Source organism: Benincasa hispida, chromosome 5 (genome assembly GCF_027475165.1).
Source record: "Benincasa hispida cultivar pf3 chromosome 5, pf3_genome.v1.1, whole genome shotgun sequence".
NCBI classification, from domain to species: Eukaryota; Viridiplantae; Streptophyta; class Magnoliopsida; order Cucurbitales; family Cucurbitaceae; genus Benincasa; species Benincasa hispida.
Window position 1 is genome coordinate 66,950,940 of NC_143482.1, and position 16,895 is coordinate 66,967,834.

Sequence of the window (16,895 nt, forward strand, 5' to 3'; positions counted from 1 at the left end):
ATACTTACATCTTACTACTTAAGTACCACTGATCCCTCTAATGAACAATACAATACAATCCAACTATGTGTGGACACCTCTTGGGCCATGAGAAGGTGTGTGATACCACATCGTTCAAGCCTCGGGATTAGCCCTTAAGAGAGCTATCTATCTACTTACCACTGCTTCGGGAAATGAGCGAATTTCATCTTGTGTAGCTGAGTTCCCAGCTCTCAAATCAAATGAATCCCAAAAGTGGTAGGTTTGAGTCAACGACCTGGCCACTTGCACCCATACAAATCAAATGACTGCCCTCAATGGCAGGAGTTCCCAACTCACTCAGGATTGAGGTCATTTTACCTATGGTCATCCTAGTGGAGTGAATTCTATGTCATGAACGACGTTATATAATGAGACATTAACACTTCGTGGTCAGGTCTTATACAAACTATTTGTATAGGACGCCCTCGCTTGCATGTTCCCACACGAATGATCAGGATCAGACCATCTGTGGCAAGTGACAACACTTGTAACCATTCCACAAAGCAAGTCGCATCCATAGCGTTACCAGGATAAGGTTTTCCTACTATATCTATATACTACAGACAATTTTGGTTATCTCTTAAGATATGATATACTTGTATCTCACCACATACATGTTTAAGTTACATAATGACAATCAGGGTTTTTAAGTTTATTGGTTTGTGATAAAGTAAATAAAACATCCAATGTGCAAAGTCAAGAAGTGAAGAAAATATCACATATTATACATCACAAGTATTCGTACAAACTGTTTACAAACTACAGGATACGAGACTTTAGGACATCACCCCCAACACATAGTTCTTTTTCACCCTTAAAGAAATTTAATAATAATTCCTCCAATCAATATATCTAATACATTAAGTCAATTATATCTCATATAATTGATGCAATTTAATTATATCATACATAGTAAAATTTCCTCTTGTTAATTTGAACACTTCAAACTAACCCAAAAACTTATTCTTAACATGAATCCATTGACCTACCAAGGGCACCTTATGGACCTGTAGCTTGAACCTCCAACAGTAAGTGAATAACTGATTAAATTCTTTAATCACAATATCCACCATCCGTTAACTATCGGACATTCTACTAAAGACCGACAACTGCACTTCTCGTGCGAAAGATATATTTTTGTGTCCATTGGATATAACCAAACGAAAGTACGATGACCTTTCATAAATCGCTCGTAAGTACAGTGAGGCCAATTTACCGTTTTTCCCTAGTAAGTAATCTAAATTCTTAAGTACCACTGATTCCTCTGACGAACAATACATCATAATCCTACTATAAGTAAATTCTTCTCTCAGGCCAAGAGAAGGTGTGGCGCCACATTGTTGAAGTCCCAAAATCAGCCCTTAAGGGAGAAATTTATCTACTTACCCCTAAATCGGGGAAGGAGTGAATTCCATCTTATGTAGCTGAATTCCTAGCTCCTTACTCAAACGAATCCCCAAAGTGGTAGGTTTGAGTCGAAGATCTGGCCACTCGCACCCATACAAATCAAAGGATCGCCCTCATAGGCAGGAGTTCCCAACTTACTCAGGATTAAGGTCATGTTACCTATAGTCATCCTAGTGAAATGAAAGTCTCTATTATGAACGGCATTATATAACGAGACTAAACATTTCGTAGTCTGGTCTTATACAAACTCTTTTGTATAGAGCATCCATGTTCGCATGTCTAATACATGAATAGTCAGGATCAAACCATTTGTAACACTTTACAACACTTGTAACATCTACAAAGCAGACCACACTCGTAGCGTCAACAGGATAAGGTTTCCCTCTTTTATCCATCTACTACAGACCATTTAGGTTATCACTTAAAGCACGATCCACTTGTATGTCATCACATACATGCTTAAGTTACAATGATAATCAGGGATCTTAGTTTATTGGTTTGTGGTTAATGAAACTAAAATATCTCATATTTCAAAGACAATAATGAAGAAAATATCTCATATTATTACATCACAAATAATTGTTCATATACATGTTTACAAACTACTAGACCCTATGAGATTTAGGGCATCAACCCTAACAATCTCCCACTTGTTCTAAAGCTAGTGGGCTGTACAAGAAAAATACAAGTACAAATCAATAAACTAGGACACAAAAGCCCAGTGCAACAATACTCTCACTTGCCCTACTCCAGCCATGGACGGTCCCGTAGACCCATGCTCTGAAGGTGTCCCTCAAACACTGTAGCCGTGAGAGCTTTCATAAATGAATCAACAATATTGTGCTCTGAAGCTATCTTCATGATAATCACGTCCCCTCAATGCACAATCTCTCTTATGTGATGGTATTTCCGCTCAATATGTTTGTCGCGCTTGTGACTCTTAGGCTCTCTGGAATTCGCCACAACACCACTATTATCGCAATAAAGGGTGATAGGCCTAGACATGTCTGGAACAACTTCCAGATCAGTCAGGAACTTTTTGAGCCAAACAACCTCCTTAGCAGTTTCACAAGCCGCTACATACTCAGCCTCCACAGTGGAGTTGGCGATGCACCCCTACTTAGTGCTTCACCACACTACAGCTCCTCCGTTAAGAGTGAATACTGATCCTGAAGTGGATTTTCGAGAATCCTTATCAGTCTGAAAATCAGAGTCTGTGTATCCAGTAAGGATCAAATCCTTAGATCCATACACAAGCATGTAGTCCCTCATTCTCCGAAGATACTTGAGGATGTTCTTGACGGCAGTCCAATGCCCCTGTCCTGGATTAGACTGATATCTATTGACTATCCTCATAGCGTAGCAGATGTTAGGTCTAGTACATAACATCGCAACATCAAACTACCAATGGCAGATGCATAGAGGACCCGTCTCATTTCTTCAACCTCTTGAGGTGTCTTAGGACATTGCTTCTTAGACAATGTAACACCATGACGAAAAGGCCAAAGGCCCCTCTTGGAGTTCTGCATCAAGTACTTGGTCAACATCTTGTCAATGTACGATGCTTGAGACAGTGCTAGTACTATGTTCTTTCGATCCTGAAAGATTTGAATCCCAAGAACAAACTGAGTCTCACCCAAATATTTCATTTGGAATTGGGTCGCTAGCCAGTTTTTAACTAAAGTCAGTAAACCTACATCATTCTCAAAGAGTATGATATCGTCTACATATAATACTAGGAAATCTACTGAACTGTTGATGATTTTCTTATAGACACAAGGCTCATCAACGTTTTCGTCAAAGCCATAAGATTTGATCGCGGTATCAGACCTTATGTTCCAAGATCGAGACGCTTGTTTTCGTCCATAAATAGACCGATTCAGTTTGCAAACCTTTTGTGACCTTGGGCTATAAATCCCTCGGGTTGCACCATATAATGGTCTCCTCAAGATTACCATTCAGAAAGGTAGTCTTAACATCCATTTTCCATATCTATAGTCATAGTATGAGGCAATGGACGGAAGGATGCATATAGACTTAATGTTGGGAATGTCTTAGAACTCGCAATTCGTAAATTTTGTGTTAAACATTCTATATATCAATAAAATATTATTGAGTATCTTATTCAATAAAGTTGTTGATTTTGTATTCTATTATGAAAATCCAATAAACATATCCATGGCTATAGTGTGAATACTTTAACTTCATGTGGTGACATAAACAGGATCAAGTTAATAGTATATAGCCTAAATGGTCTATAAATATATGGATGAAATTGGGTTAATGAAAATAATAAGTGTTGAGTTGTTTTTGCGTTAATGAAAATAATAATAAATGTGGCAGAGTTCGAAAAGAGTTGGCAACAGGAAATGTGATGAATATGCGGTGAACGGGTTGAGAAGGGTTTCGGCTAATATTCCCTAGGTTGCGTTCATGCCTTGCGATCATGCAACATGCATATAATAGTAAACCACCTCTCGGTGTGAATACCACGGCTTCTAAGGCTAGAATGCATGCGATAAATATGTGATAAGTCTATAAGGTTTATACATAAACCTCTATTTCTATTTATGCAATGACAACATGACATTCACACAAATATGCGACCGCATAATATCATTCCTATTCCTATGATGCATGCGATGCAAGTTGACAAATAGAGCTTATCTCTAAGTCCCTATTTCTTGTTGATGCAGGCCTAATTTTACTCTTTCAAGTCAGATTCTAACCTAGCTCTCTCGAGACATTAGGTTCTTTCTTTGGATTATCTCTCGAGCAACTCTAAAGGGATGTTTCGCACAGCATAAAACAAGACAATCGCAAGCAATGAACTTCCTAGATCATGTTAGCTTAGTTCTTTTCAACCCATTCAATTAGTTTAGCTACTCATGCGTATTAAGAGAGTGAGCAGATGTAGAAATAGAACTTCCATTGAATAGATAAAAGATGAAGTACAGAATAACAATGCAAGTATAGTAAAGAGCCTGGAGTAATTTCTTGCCACCAGGTGTTACACTGTTTTACTCGTGCTCTAAAGATATTCTCGCTTTCGCGAGAGTCAACCCACTCTCTGCTCTTACGCCCCAAGGTTCTCTCTCGAGCCGCCTTGGATGATCTCCGGCATCACCACTCTTCTCTAGCTCCACCGTGAAATGAAAAAGAAAACTATGAACAGAAGTGTGAACTTGTAAAGTGATGAAGTAATCGACTGCTTAACCCCTTCTCTAAAGAATGCACTTGGTATTTATAGGGCATCAAAGGTGAAAGGTGGCTTCTCTCTCCTGGTTGTACAGATGGGACAACTTTTTAATTCCTAACTGATGCGTCGGATAGTTGTCACCAATAAAGCTGGATGTACTTTGTGACCGTTATCAGCTGTCAACTTAATTTGGATCCGACTGCCGTCAGTTTCTATCCCATCGATCTTAATTGTCCTTTCATTCGGATGCGCCCACCATGTTCCGGTGATTCTTCTTGGGTGGATGTTTGTGAGCACGATCAACGCAAAGTCTTGCAGTGAAGTTGTGCTCGACCGATGTATTCTTATGATCGCATTCTTTGCATTGCGTTAACGCATTATTCTGCACAAAAATATAGAGATCAGCTACCCTAATGCGTTGAACGCATGCAACCGCAATATTGTAGAATTTATGCTTAATGGACACAATTTAACATATTCTATCAATGCAATCCAACATTGTTTAAGAACTTAGCACTATGATAATGTGCATTTCTGCCCGTTATCACATACCGCGTCCAAGGGATTTTAGTTGTTGAGTAAAATTAACTTCTAATTTCCCATCACTAGCTATGACTCAAGTTTTTGTCCCCGGCAACGGTGCCAAAAACTTGTAATAATAAAATTTTTGATGGTGCTTATGCGCTGTGATTTATGATAATATGCGATACTACGTTTTAAATGTATGCAATGATGCTTAAAAGCTTCGTAGTATGCGTTCGTGTAGTGCGTGTCATAAGTTTTCTTACGCTGGAACCAAGTATAATTCCAACGCAAGTTTCTCAGAGTGATTTTAGATCGAACACGGGGATTGTTGTAATTAATGCGATACTAATGTGATATATGCGACCGTTTAACATAAAGAATAATGAATTGTGTTGAAAAGTAAATTGCGATGAAAAGTAAATTGCGGTGAAGAATAAAATGCGATAAAGTAAATTGTGGTGATAAGGTAAAATGCGGTAAAAGATAAATGAATAAACTATTAATTATACAAAGTGAGGACTGGCTGTGAAGATGTGCAAAAATGTCTGATGAATGTGGTGGCAAGTCTTGTGAAATGTGTCAGAAAGAAAATGGGTTGGGGGAAAGGACATCGCAAGTTCATCAATCTTGTTGAGGACGCAACTAAGGTTCCGCTTTCCCTTGACTTACACCTTTCAGTGATCGGCCGTGTTCTCATATGTCTATCGTGAAACAGAGATGAACGTGATGAACACAAGGTTGTTTCCATCTTTGGAAATATTTCTCGCTTTAGTTAACACATTCTTCCAACCTTCTTTCGATAGGCGGAATAACATCTTCACTTCTACTTTCACAGGTGAAGATGTCGTCGAGCATGCCTTAGCTAAACTTAGCTGATTTCCTTAACAAGGATTAACTCACTTGCTTAATCCTTCCCCTTATCCTGGGGATTAGTTACACGTGATGGAGAAAATGGATGATGAATGTATGGAAAAGAACAAAGAAATGACGATGAATACGATAATGATATTAAAATCTAAGGATAAGCGTTTGTTACAGATTGTGGATGAAAGTTTAGAGACGAACACAGTAGATGAATGGAAGATAAGAACAAATACGGAAAGAGTGTCAATGTTTTGACACAGATCTTGATCGGAGATGATTTGCTTGCTGACGTGTGATAGAAATGGAGTGGAAAGCTTCCCTCTCAGGCTTTCTTTCCCGGTAGAAGTGACCTTTCGCACAGAGCTTCTTCTTCGGGAATGGAAATAATTGCTTGCTTCAGAGACTTACCTCTTGGTCTTGTCTCGTCTTTCTCCCGGATTTTCTCTAAATTGTCTCTTCAGACAAGCCTCCTTTCTTCGAATTTGATGAAGCTATTTATAGTCCTTGGCTCCTTCTACATTAGTGGTCCCGCTCTGAAAATCTGATAATTCCTGCCATGGCATAGTGGAAATGTCTGCTCTGCTCCATGATCAATTTGTCAGAATCGTACAATAGAAAAGCTGTACAATGTCAGAAGTTCTTGAGAATGTGTTGCTCTTCACATCTTTGATCGATCGCTGCATGCGGTGTAATTGTTTTAATCTCTTATCGATTGCCGCATGCGGTGGAAATGTGTTGGTCGTTTGAGTCCATGATCGATCATCGCATGCGTTGCAATTGCATTGTTCTTTTTCGTTCTTGATTGATTGGCACATGCAATGTGGATGCGTTGTTCATTTTTGTCCTCAAGCGATTGTCGCATTCGGTGACCTGTTTTCTGCAAAACAAAGACTTGGACATTTTATTTTGCCATCGCAATGGGATTAGCAGGTGTGCTTACGATGCTTTACAATTTTCGTGATTCTAAGCCAATTTCTATACTGTCGAGGCAACTTTTCCTTCTTTTTGCCGCATAATCTAAATAAAACGGTATAAATAACTTGTATTTCTACAAGTTATCAACAATCATGCGTTGAAAGGAAAGAATGGCCAAGGAAATATGCTATGTCATGAGGTGAAGGAACCTTACTTTGAAGGATTTGGCTAAGGAGAGGCAAAATATGCATAATTGGCTTGCCTTTGAGGTTATATGGGCTTGGAAACACGTCATGTGTTGAGAAGCTTGAAACCTAGTGATGCATTGGGAGCAAAGGAACATCCATGCATTGAAGCAAGCTCCCATGCGTTGGAGGTGAAGTTTTGGGCAATGAAAGACACCTAATATGGTTAAGCATGAGGTGGCTTCATGAGACTTAGCCAAATTTGAAGAAAATGCCAGTTGGGGAGGTCACTTGGCAAACTTTGAAGGCTGGAATTTCATGTAGAGTTTCCTATATATATGGGCTAAAAAGAAGAGATCGGTTTGGCCCTTTTTACTCGTCAAAAAACATGATCTCATAGTCATTTGGAAGCTAAATGAGAGAAGATAAATAGTTGAGGCTGCTGAAAAGAAACTCCTATGAAATGATGCTGAAAATCAAAGAAGATTCAAAGTAGTGAAGATTCTACGAAATGCCATGATATGATTTGACCAGAAAGATGCCCAAAAGTGAATGAAACCCGATGAAGGTCAGAATTCGAAACCTCCAGAGTAGGCTGAGGTATTTGGAGCATGATGAGCCTAGAGGAGGAATTAGAGGCTCCAATTTATAGGTACGCTTCTTGAGATAATTCTTAGCAAATTTCATGAAGGAAGTTTTGTCTAATTCGAGCTGTAAATGATGCTAGAAGTGTTGAAAAATGAAAGGAAGCAGAAAGGGTTGGCATTGAGGCAGCAGTGGCTGCAAGATTGAACATATACTCCTACCACGCATCCAAGAGTGGACCATGTGTCCAAATAGACACCATCTAGCCAACTATGTCATAAAATGAAGGAAATGTGCATTGACCTAAGGATACTCAAGGCTTAAAAGGCTAGGAAGAGAGCTTACTAAGTGTGGGTGGCTTCTAACTCTTAAAGTATTTTCAACATAATGCTTTTACTAGTTTTCAAGTCATAACATGTTTGAAAATGACTAAGTATAGTATGTAGATAAACGTTTCAAAGCATGCTTTAGATGAGTTAGTACTCAAAACATGTTTAAGTTTTCCTAAAGGCTAGAGTTAAATGCATAAAAGTTTTATAGATACTAAGTTTATACAATGTTTTGTTTTAAGAAGTCATTTTAATTAAAATAAAATAAAATATTTCTATTTTTGTTTAATGGGTCCTGGGTTGGCTAAAAAAAATTAGGTTGACCCAACCCAACCCGAATATATAAAATACGTATATATATTGCTCTTTGTTTAAAGTTTGATTACTTTTTATTGATTAATTTATGAATTTTTTTATATTTTCATTTAAAATTGTTATGATATTTGTCTTTGTTTAAAGTTCGTAATAAGTATCATAGATATTTGGTATTTCGCATTTGAATTTTGTGAGATTTTAGTTATTAGTCATGTGTTGTATATAAATTTATATATTTTTAATGAAAAATAAAAAATAAATTATAACCCGATAAATAATCCAACCCAACCCGAATATTATGGGTTGGGTTGGAGACTTTATTTGGGTCATTTGGGTTGTTAATCCAACCAATCCAAATTTTCGGGTTGGTCCAGAAAACACCTCAAATTTCACCCAATCCATATACTAACATTCTGATTTATTTTGTAACTAAGTTTTTTTATATGTTGCCTACTTGGATAAATTATATGAGATTTATGTTTTTTTTTTGGCTAAGCTAAAATATGATTTAATTGTTTGGAATTAACTGAGTTTTATTTTGGCTTGTATTTGGGAGATTTGATTATCTATGGAGATAATTAAATGTGATTATTGGATTTTTTTTAAAGGAAAATATATATAAGTATATATATTTTGGGAGATAATTAAGGAATTTTTTTAAAAAAAGGAAAAGGAGGAAGTTTAGTTTTGTTATATATTTATGGAAAGGTTAAAGAAAAGAGAAGGAAAAAGGAAAAAAAAAAGTAAATTTTCTTCTCTCTCTCCCCACGTAAGCAGCCCCCCTCCCCCTTCTCTCCTCCTCACCGTTCCGTCGTCGCCGAAAGCACCGCTGCCGCGCCAGTCGACCGCTCCCCTCGCCGACGTCAGCCCCACCATCCAGTTTTACTTCTGCCACTATTCGCACGCCACTGTCTTTTTTAGATTGGGTAAGAGTTGGATTACTTTGGGCAAGGATTGGTGTTTGAGTCTTTTGAAGTGTCACTTGGTGGTGAAAAATTTTAGTTGTTACCCATTGTGTCAACTTTCAGGATTTGGATTTTTTAAAGATTCTGGGGCGTTGTTAGCAAAGAAGAGACCATTATTTTCTTCAAGGAGCTTTAGTTTGGGTAAGTTTTGTGTAAGTTGGTTGGTTATTCTTCGGACTTGGACCCCGGGGATTTACTTAATTTTTTACTCACTTCCTAGGCCATAGTTGCTAAACTAAACTTGTGGTTAATGTCTTAGGGTTGATTTGAGTTTTATCCAAGGGCTATTAAGGAGTTGTTTGTGCAGACTTTTGAGACCAAGTTGAGGTAAGTGATACTATTACCGGTGCCTTCGTGCCAAGCGACCTAGATTAGACCTATCAAGTTACTTGGTGGACTCTAGAGCATGATTTTTGTTTGACCTTATGTTTTGCTAGTTGCATGACAGTTACAAATATTATGAGCATGTTAAAATTTCTAATCAATACTGATATTATGTATGTGATGCATGAATAGACCAGTAGAGCGGTTTATTATCTCGCCTTGACGCATGTTATTATTATGTTTGACGGCGTGCCTACGGGCCGCTAGACATGCGTGAACCGACAGGTTTACGTTCATGTTATTATCATGTTTGATAGTGTGCCTACGGGCCGCTAGACATGCGTGAGCCGACAGGTTTACGTTCATGTTACTTTTATTTTCATGTTTCATGTTTTGACGGTGTGCCTACGGGCTGCTAGACATGCGTGAACCAACAGGTTAACGTTCATGTTATTATCATGTTTGACAGTGTGTCTACGGGTCGCTAGGCATGCGTGAGTTGATTGATTCACGTTCATGTTATTATTATGTTTCACGGCGTGCCTACGAGCCGCTAGACATGCGTAGGTTGACGGGTTCACATTCATGTTATTATCATGTTTGACGGTGTGCCTGCGGGTCGCTAGACATGTGTTTCAGGACAGGATAGTACGTCTTTTGTTTTTCCTTTCATCATCAAAAAAATCGATGTAGCTGTATGAGCCACAGGCTATTGCTCGTGGATGCATAGTCTGATCCCGGTAATGGGATCACTTACTGAGTATTTTTATACTCAACCTTTATCTTTATTTTTTTTCAGGTAAGGGCAAGGACACTCAGGCAACTGACAAGAGGAATCCGTGACAGTGCCAAAAGAACCAGAATTCGCTTCTGCATTTGACCCTTTATATTTTCACATGTTTTGTTTTTTTTTTTCAATCATGGATTTATTATAAATTAATTTTTTTTTCTTTTTATATAATCTGTTTCTTGTTAAAAATGATGCCCGGGTTGAACGATTTAAGATTTTGAGATGATGTCAGAATATTTTCTTATATACCTAAAGCAATTAAAAATCATGGTTATTCTATTTTAATTTACTTTGTCTTTCCTAAATGAGAATATTTATGCATGCATGCAGTAGCGATCCCCTTTTAGTAGTCCTAGGAGGTGGGGTTGTTACAGTTGGTATCATAGCCCGTGTTTTAGGGTTCTGTAGACTGACTTATTATGTAAGTCCAGGTTGTTCCTTTTGGCCTATAACGGATTCTTCATCATCGCCAGGTATGTCCTTTATGAAAAGTATTTAGAATAATATGCACTCGAGTTAGTAGCATTTATGATTGCAATTGATGTGTTTTGTGCTAGTAAGGAAAGTAGTTAAGGGGTGGTTGCGAATAACTGTCAGGAAAATTATTCATGTTAGGGGAAGAGGTAGTCTTAGGGTTACCGAAAGGGGGTGCGTTCCCGAAGAGCAGAATCCGTTAGTTCAGGATCAAGATCCTCATGATGAGGATCCACAAGTTCAAGATGCACAAGTTCAGGACCCTCCGGTACCAGAGGATTTCTTGCCGCTTAGGGACCCCTCAGGGTCAGGGTGGCCGCGAACCCAGACACGAACTAAAGCTCAACACACGGCCATGCCGCATAGACGCAGCTCACCCCCATCGCTCCAGCAGAGTTTACCGATTGGGCAGCCACTATTGGGGAAGCAGTTACATCAGCTATGTTGGGTAAAGTGAAGAACATGATGGATGAACGACTGGCCTAGTTTGCCCAGTTCCGTCAGACACCACTACCACAGGATCAGATGCCGCAAGTCCAGACTCAGAACATGATCCAAAACCAAAGCATGTCAGGCCTTTTGGTGGAGGCTAAGTATTTGCGATATTTCAGAAAGTACAACCCCAGCACCTTCAATGGATCACTAAAGGACCCTACCAATGCAAAATTATGGATATCCACGATTGAAACGATCTTTCGTTATATGAAATGCCCAGAAGATCAGAAGATGCAGTGTGTCGTTTTTATGCTTACCGACAAAGCTCAGATCTGATGGCAGTTGGCAGAAAGGATGTTGGGTGTAGGAGGGGATCCAGTGACATAGGAGCAGTTCAAGGAGCGTTTTTACGCGAAGTACTTCTCTGCCAACCTGAGGTACAATAAGCAGGGGGAGTTCTTGGAGTTAAGGCAGGGACACAGGTCAGTGGAGGAGTATGACCAGTTGTTTGACACCTTATCCCGTTCTTCCCCGAAGTTCGTCACCACGGAAGCTATGAAGGTAGAAAGGTTCGTCCAAGGCCTAAAAGATAGTATACAAGGTATTGTGCGAGCATTAAAACCAACCACTCATGTTGAGGCACTTCGCTTGGAAGCCGAGGTGGACCCACAGTCAGAAGATGAGTATTTACGAGCATTTAGGGCGAGACCTTCCTCAAGTCAAAAGAGGAAGGTAGATCAGAAAGATTTTGAGCCTCACCCCCATCAGAAGGTTCAAGGTTTAGACAGACCGCCTCAACATTTTAGGCAGCAGGCTGCCGAGGCGGGTTTGGTGGAGAGAATGTGATCGGTGTGTAGCTCATGTGGAAGACATCACTGGGGTCAATATTTGGCAGGCACCGAGGTTTGTTTTCGTTGCAAACAGGAGGGGCACTCGATAGATAGATGTCCTGCAAGAGGCACGTTCGATTTTGAGAACTAGTTTGTAGGCCGTGAACAGAGGAGTTCGGGTAGGCCTCAGCATTAGCAAGGTCGTGTTTACTCTACCACCCGGCAGGAGGCCGAGAAAGCAGACACTGTTGTGACAGGTACGCTCCCAATCTTGGGGCATTTTGCGCTAGTATTGTTTGATTCGAGTTCATCCCATTCGTTTATATCATCGTTGTTTGTTAAGCATGCCATGTTAGAACTAGAGCCTTTACACTATGTGTTGTCGGTTTCCACTCCGTCTGGAGAAATTTTGTTAGCAAAGGAAAAGATAAAAGCATGTCAAATTGAAGTAGCGAGTCATACTCTGGATGTGACTTTAATAGTCTTGGACATGCGGGATTTTGATGTGATTCTGGGCATGGATTGGCTAGCTGCTAACCATGCCAGTATAGACTGCTCTCGCAAGGAGGTGATCTTTAACCCTCCCATGGGAGCCAGCTTTAAATTTAATGGGGAAGGGACCGTGGTCCTGCCCAAAGTGATTTCTGCCATGAAATCCCAGAGGTTGCTTAACCAGGGTACCTGGAGTATCTTGGCTAGTGTTGTCAACACTAGAGAGTCTGAGGTCTCTTTGACTTCGAAGCCAGTAGTACGTGACTACCCGGATGTCTTTCCAGAGGAACTCCCAAGTCTGTTGCCGCATTGGAAGATAGACTTTGCTATCAAGTTGGAGCCAAGCACAACTCCTATCTCGAAAGCTCCGTACAGAATGGCCCTAGCAGAACTGAAGGAACTCAAGGTTCAGTTGCAAGAGTTGTTGGATAAGGGTTTCATACGCCCTAGTGTGTCCCCTTGGGGTGCGTCAATGTTGTCTGTGAAAAAGAAAGATGGGTCTTTACGGCTCTGCATTGACTACAGGGAACTAAACAAGGTGCACCTTCCTTTTCGGTGGCTCAATCATAAGAACTCCAAAGTTAAGCGTGCTTAGCTTGGAGCAATCCTATGCTGGGTGACCACCTGGGAATTTTCCTAGGATGCATGTGAATGAGGAAAAAGCATGTTGAAAGGACCCGTGTTGGTTTGTGAGGACAAATTTAACTTCTAGAAGCATTCAAGAAAAGTGAGGTTGATGTATCCAGGTCGTAGGGGACGCAGGGGAATGTCGGGGCCATCATGGGCCGAATTCGGATTCTGAATCTTGGTCCAAATGCTGGGCCTGGGGTGTTACAGGTTCTCTGTGCTAGGACCTAAAACGTTGCTACTGGTGGAATAACATGAAAGTGGAGATAACAGAGTTTGTCAGTAAGTGCTTAGTGTGTCAGCAGTTAAAGGCCTCAAAACAAAAGCTAGCAGGTTTATTGCAACCTTTGAGCGTACCGGAATGGAAGTAGGAGCATGTCTCGATGGACTTCATTGTAGGTTTGTCGCGAACTGCGAAGGGTTTTACAGTAATTTGGGTTGTAGTGGACAGACTCACTAAGCTGGCACATTTTATTCCAAGGAAGTCTACTTATTCAGTGAGTAGATGGGTCGAGTTGTATATGAAAGAAGTGGTAAGATTGCACAGAGTACTAGTGTCCATTGTATCTGATAGGGACCCTCGATTTACCTTCAACTTTTGGAAGAGCCTTCAGGCAGCATTGGGTACACATTTGGATTTCAGCATGGCTTTTCACCCACAAACTGACGGTCAAACTGAGCATTTAAACCAAACACTGAAGGATATGTTACGTGTTTGTGCGTTAGAGTTTGCAAGGAGTTAGAACTCTCACCTGCATTTGATAGAGTTTGCCTATAATAATAATTATCAGGTAACCATTGGTATGTTACCGTTTGAGGCCCTTTATGGGAAGAGTTGTAGGTCACCCGTATGCTGGGATGAGGTTGGTGAGCGGAAATTACTAGGACCTGAGTTAGTAAAAACCATGAATGAGGCAATACAGAAGATTAGGGCCCGAATGTTGACGGCTCAAAGCAAGCAGAAGAGTTACGCTAATGTTAGGCGTAAGGATCTAGAGTTTGAGGTAGGTGGAAAGGTGTTTGTGAAAGTGGCACCCATGAAGGGGGTGTTGAGGTTTGGCAAGAGGGGTAAGTTGAACCCTCGTTTCATTGAGCCATTTGAGATCTTGGAACGAGTTGGCCCTGTAGCATACCGGCTAGCCTTGCCCCCATCTCTTTCTTCAGTTCACAATGTTTTTCATGTTTGATGTTAAGGAAGTACGTAGCAGACTCATCTCATGTTGTGGATTATGAGCCTTTACATTTAAATGAGAACCTGAGCTATGAAGAAGAGCCCATTCGAATCCTGGCCAGGGAAGTGAAAGTTTTACGCAACAAGGAGATAACTTTGATGAAGGTTCTTTGGCAGAATCACCAGTTCGAGGAAGCAACGTGGGAGCGCGAGGACGACATGAGGATGCATTATCCCGAGCTTTTTCAGGATTAGAACTTTCGATGACGAAAATTTCTTAAGGGGGTAGAATGTAATATCCTGATTTATTTTGTAATTAAGTTTTTTTTTTTATGTTGGCTACTTGGATAAATTATATAAGATTTATATCTTTTTTGGCTAAGCTAAAATATGATTTAATTGTTTGGAATAATTGAGTTTTATTTTGGCTTATTTGGGAGATTTGATTATCTATGGAGATAATTAAATGTGTTTATTGGATTTTTTTTAAAGGAAAATATATATAATTATATTTTGGGAGATAATTAAGGAATTTGTTTTTTAAAATATTAAAGAAAAGAGAAAAGGAAAAAGGAAAAAAAAAAGTAAATTTTCTTTTCTCTCTCTTCCCACGCAAGCAGCCTCCCTCCCCCCCCCCCCCCCCCCCCCTCCTCTTTTTCTCTCCTTCTTCTTCTTCAGTTTCTTCCAACCCTAGTCGCCGTCGTTGATCTCCTCGCCATTCCATCCCACCACGCCAGTCGGCCACCGCTTGCCTCGCAGACGTCAGCCCCGCCGTCCAGTTTTGCTTCTGGCACCGTTCGCCCGCCACTGTCTTTTTAAGATTGGGTAAGAGTTGGATTACTTTGGGCAAGGATTGGTGTTTGAGTCTTTTGAAGTGTCACTTGGTGTTGAAACAATTTTAGTTGTTACCCATTGTGTCAACTTTCAGGATTTGGATTTTTTAAAGATTCTGGGGCGTTGTTATCAAAGAAGAGACCATTCTTTTCTTCAGGGAGCTTTAGTTTGGGTAAGTTTTGTGTAAGTTGGTTGGTTATTCTTCGGACTTAGACCCCGGGGATTTACTTAATTTTTTACTCACTTCCTAGGCCATAGTTACTAAACTAAACTTATGGTTAATGTCTCAAGGTTGATTTGAGTTTTATCCAAGGTCTATTAAGGAGTTGTTTGTGCAGAATTTTGAGACCAAGTTGAGGTAAGTGATACTATTACCGGTGCCTTCGTGCCAGGCGACCTAGATTAGACCTATCAAGTTACTTGGTGAACTCTGGAGCATGATTTTTATTTGACCTTATGTTTTGCTAGTTGCATGACAGTTACAAATATTATGAGCATGTTAAAATTTCTAATCAATACTAATATTATGTATGTGATGCATGAATAGACCAGTAGAGCGGTTTATTGTCTCGCATTGACGCATGTTATTATTATGTTTGACGGCGTGCCTACGAGCCGCTAGACATGCGTGAACCGACAGGTTTACGTTCATGTTATTATCATGTTTGGCGATGTATCTACGGGCCGCTAGACATGCGTGAGCCGACAGGTTTACATTCATGTTACTTTTATTTTCATGTTTCATGTTTTGACGGTGTGCCTACAGGCCGCTAGACATGCGTGAACCGACAAGTTAACGTTCATGTTATTATCATGTTTGACGGTGTGCCTATGGGCCGCTAGACATGCGTGATTCGATTGGTTCACGTTCATGTTATTATTATATTTGACGGTGTGCGTACGGGCCGCTAGATATGCGTGGGTCGACGGATTCACGTTCATGTTATTATCATGCTTGACGATGTGCCTGCGGACCGCTAGCCATGCGTTTCAAGGCAGGATAGTACGTCTTTTGATTTTCCTTTCATCATCAAAAAACCGATGTAGCTGTTTGAGCCACGGGCTATCTTTCTTTGCTCGTGAATGCATAGTCTGATCTCGGTAATGGGATCACTTACTGAGTATTTTTATACTCAACCTTTATCTTTATTTTTTTTCAGGTAAGGGCAAGGACACTCGGGTGACTGACAAGAGGAATCCGTGACAGTGCCAAAGGAACTAGAATTCACTTCCGCATTTGACCCTTTATATTTTCGCATGTTTTGTTTATTTTTTATTTCAATCATGGATTTATTATAATTTAATTTTTTTTTCTTTTTATATAATTTTTTTTTTGTTAAAAAGGATGTCCGGGTTGAACGATTTAAGATTTTGAGATGATGTCAGAACATTTTCTTATATACCTAAAGCAATTAAAAATCATGATTATTTTATTTTAATTTACTTTATCTTTCCTAAATGAGAATATTTATGCGTGCAGTAGCGATCCCTTTTTAGTAGTCCTAGGAGGTGGGGTTGTTACATATACACTCCTATTAAATAATAGAAAAGATGTAAATGTTGGTTTTAGAGATTGAATTGTGATAATGGCTACTTTATTTAATGGTA

General features: G+C 39.8%; 1 pseudogene; it reads left to right on the forward strand.

Moving 5' to 3' along the window:
- Positions 1 to 11,423: 11,423 nt before the first annotated feature.
- Positions 11,424 to 14,708, forward strand: LOC120077440 (uncharacterized; annotated as a pseudogene).
- Positions 14,709 to 16,895: the final 2,187 nt, after the last annotated feature.